We start from the raw sequence: 4,647 nt of genomic DNA, 5'->3' as shown, positions 1-4,647 counted from the left end.
CTTAGAGTATTACTCACTGGAGTATCTTTTATTTATGGGAACACTTATCCTCTTTGGGAGAATGAGGACAGTAACTTATGATTATGTGTAGATTTTTATAATGTGAACAAGTTCACTAACCGGACTTGATAGGATTTATGACTTGTTTGATCAACTGCGCGAAGCGCAACATTTCTCGAAGATTGATCTTCGTTCTGGTTATCATCACTTGCGGATTCGGGAGATGGATATTCCCAAGACCGCTTTTCTGACTCGATATGGATCTTTCGAGTTCACGGTCATGTCATTTGGGTTAACCAATGTACCCATGGTATTCATGGATTTGATGAATCGGGTTTTCCGTCCCTTCTTGGATCAGTTTGTGATTGTCTTTATCGATGATATTCTCATATATTCGAGATCGGAGGCAGAACACGAGTAGCGTCCCCGGTTAGCTTTGCAGACTCTACAGGAACATCAGTTCTATGCCAAATTTAGCAAATGCGAGTTTTAGCTTTCAGGAGACAGATTTCTCGGCCACGTCGTCAGCAGAGAGGGCATAGCAGTGGATCCGGCTAATGTTACAGCAGTTCTTGATTTGGAACCGCCGAAGACGGTGACAGAGATTCAAAGCTTCTTAGGTTTAGCCGGTTATTACAGGAAGTTCATCCAGGACTTCTTGAAGATTTCGACACCACTTACACGCCTTACGAAGAAGGGTGTACAGTTCATTTGGAGCACGGAGTGCCAGAAGGCCTTTGATACTTTAAAGGCTAAGTTGACTACAGCGCCGGTTTTGACTATTCCGAGCAGCGACAGGACATACGTTATTTACACAGATACATCATTAGCAGGTTTAAGATGCGTCTTGATGCATACTCAGAGGGTAGAAGTATATATCTCATGGAAATTTAGGGTGCACAAGCAGAACTACCTCACTCATGATTTGGAGTTAGCAGAAGTGGTATTTACACTGAAGTCACGAGACATTACTTGTATGGAGTGCAGTTTGAGTTGTTCACCAACCACCAGAGTTTGAAGTATCTTTTTCCCCAGAAGGAATTCAACCAGAGACAGCGGCGGTGGATTGAGTTTATTGAGGACTATGAATTCGCGATTCAGTACACCCAGGAACAACTAAGATGTACAAGTACCTAAAGAGAGACTTTTGGTAGAGTGATATGTGTAGGAAGATTTTAGAGTATGTAGCTAAGTGTCTTACCTGTCAGCAAGTGAAGGCGGAACATCAGAGACCGACAGGAACACATCAGCCTTTACCCATTTCGGAGTAGAAGTGGGTGGACATTTCTATGGACTTTATTGTAGGGTTGTCGAAGTTGAAGAAAGAGAATGATTCGGTTTGGGGTGATAGTTGATAGACTAATAAAGTCAGCACATTTTATTCCAGGGAGGATATTTATTTAGGAGACTATTCAACTTCGTGGAGTTCCAGATACAACAGTATCAAATTGAGATGGATTGTTAGACGGAGAGAGTAAATCAGATGTTGGAAAACAAGTTGCGGGCTTGTGTTATTTGACTTTCAAGATAGCTGGGAGGATCATATTTCATTGATAGAGTTCGTTTAGAATAATAATTATCAAGTGACAATCGGTATGACCCCGTATGAAGTATCGTACGGGAGGCCTTACAGATCGCCTATATGTTGGGTAGAGCCGGAGAAGAGTTTAATGCTTGGGCCAGAGCTTATGAGACAGATTACTGAGGAAGTAACATTTACCAGAGATCGGATTCTAACCGTTTAGAGTCGGCAAAAGAGCTATGCTAATAAGAAATGAAAATCCTTGGAGCTTCAGATTGGAGATTCGGTTAGGCTGAAGGTATCACATGTGAAAGGTGTTTAGCAATTCGAGAGACAGAAAAAGCTTACGCCGAGATACATTGGACCGTATCAGATTTTGGAGAGCATTGAAGCTGTGTCATACATACTAGATCTTTCAGCATCGATGTCTAGTATACATAATGCATTTCATGTTTCTATGCGTAGGAAGCACTTTCATGATGTAGAACAGCAGCGAATGATGAACGCACTGAAGATTTAGCTTTAGAATGATCTGACTACGATTGAAATCCAAGTTTTTATGCTTGCTAGAGAAGACAAGAAATTTAGAAACAAGATGTTTTCCCTTTGTAACAATTCAGCAAAACTGGAAAGGAGTTGAGGAGGTTTTTTTGGGAGCGCGAGGAGGGAATACATCGCGACTACCCACACCTGTTTGATCTAGTAAATTAAATTTTTGTATGACTTGTTTATGGCTTATGGTTGCATGTATGGCGATGTTTATACTTAACACTAAAATGAGAGTATTACCACTTATCTCCTAAGTACTTGGAACATATGGTATATATATGAGGGGTTCCTTGTTTGGATTTTTCGCTCGATATACTTGTTCCATTTAGTTAGGTGTTAAGTGGGGGGTATTTACATTTTAGATGGTTAAGTGTAGACATCGAAGATGATTTTCAGGAGCGCAAATATGTTATGTCGCGCGACTTCCTGCACCTATTGAGGAAGTGGATTGATTTATGTGTGCGATTATTTGTGTGGTTATATTTAGATTTAACACTAGAATGAGGATATTTCCGCTTAATTCTTAATTTATTTTTGGACATGGTATATATATGGGGGGTTCCTTGTTTGGATTTTTCGCCCGACGTACTAGTTCCATTCGATTAAGGGTTGAGTGGGAATATAGTCATCCTGGATTATTAAATATAAATATCCCTATATGTTTATCAAGAGTAAATATTCTGAGATGTTTATATTTGTGGTTGCGGGTTGAATTAGACCCTCTACGTGCTTCTCTAGTATTATTATTTGCTTAAGTATGATTTCTGAATTTCGAGGACGAAATTCTTTTAAGGGGGGAAGAATGTAAAACCCCAAAAATTTGAATATTTTATGATAAATAATAATAAATATGTTATATATTTATAAATAACATATTATGATATTTGAGTATGCTAAGAATTAGTTTGAGATCAATTCAATGTATAAATGTATATATATAAGAGCAAATGCACAACTCATGCTCGATGTATAAATCTGGAAATTTATGACTAGCGGAGAGATTTTGTTTTTTTTCTCATATATTTAGTTGGAATTTGGTAAAACTTAAAAGACAAACATTGTAGGTATCTTCAAGAGTTTTCCAACAAGTCTTAGATCACCTCATTCTGAGGTCGGATGCGAAAGTTATGACCAAAATACTGAAGGTTGTTTTCTAGTTTTTTTTTTCAGTTTCGGGTCTGTTCGGATTTCGGGTTTTATTTCGGGTTTGACCGCTCATATATAACCTCTTCTACCCGAAAACACCCCTTTTTCTTCTGTTTTCTAAACCCTAGCAGCCCCCCTCTTCTCTCCCAAACCCTAGATCTTTTCTTGGCGATTTTGGAGGAGTTTCGAAGGATTTTCAGCGGATTTTTGGAGGGATTCAGCGAAGGGGATTGTTCTCCTGCAGATTCAGGGCCCTTGTTCCCATCAGAGGCGAGTAACTTCTCGCCCAACTCCACATCCCTTTTGTTTTCATGCAAAATTTGAGTTTTTACTTGGTTTTATGGGCCAAAAAAATCATATTTTTGTAGATACAATAGATCCCCTATGACACATAATATAAAAGATAAATGTTTTCAGTTTATAAACTCACCGACGAATTTTATGATAGAGATCTAGATCTGAATACGTTTTAAAAGGAGAAAATTTCTGTTCTATTGTTTTAACTATACATAGATCATGTTTAATTATGTTTGGGATCTTGGTAATGATTTCTAAATGTGTAAGCTTCCTTTATTTATATGTTATATGACAATTTAAATATGCTATGTTGCTGCTTAACTCAAGGGAGAAAAGAAATTCTTAGGTTTAGAAGCTGACAGAAAACCCAGATCTGGGTTCTGTCTGCCTCGCGGTCAACCGCATCGGTCGACCGCTGGGCGCGCAGCAAGGGCAAAGCCCGTCTGCTCTTTGCGCGGTCGACCGCGACATCTTGGCGGTCGACCGCGCCGGTCGACCGTGAATGTATCTGCTGAACAGTGAGGTTCATATCCGTATGCGGTCGACCGGGTCGGTCGACCGCCGCCCAGTTTTGTGCACTGTTAGATTTGCTGTATGTTTCATGTGCTCGGGGGTTTTGCCTCGATTATCTAATACTAGTTTTGGTTTTTGCCATATATCTGAGCATGATAGATGACTTGAGAGTACTAAATTTAGAATCACATGCCGAGAAGCGTGTGAGACTCGTATAAGTATAACTTTTCACATATCTCATCGATAATTGCTATTTGGTCCAGGTATCGGGTAAAACTACATTATTTCAGTCCTCGTGTTGGACTATAATCCATTAAAGTCCTCGTGTTGGACTATAATCCATTAAAGTCCTCGTGTTGGACTATAATCCATTAAAGTCCTCGTGTTGGACTATAATCCATTAAAGTCCTCGTGTTGGACTATAATCCATTAAAGTCCTCGTGTTGGACTATAATCCATTAAAGTCCTCGTGTTGGACTATAATCCATTAAAGTCCTCGTGTTGGACTATAATCCATTAAAGTCCTCGTGTTGGACTATAATCCATTAAAGTCCTCGTGTTGGACTATAATCCATTAAAGTCCTCGTGTTGGACTATAATCCATTGAAGTCCTCGTGTTG

Source organism: Asparagus officinalis, chromosome 8 (assembly GCF_001876935.1).
Source record: "Asparagus officinalis chromosome 8, Aspof.V1, whole genome shotgun sequence".
NCBI lineage: Eukaryota > Viridiplantae > Streptophyta > Magnoliopsida > Asparagales > Asparagaceae > Asparagus > Asparagus officinalis.
Note: the sequence above shows the minus strand (reverse complement) of the source record.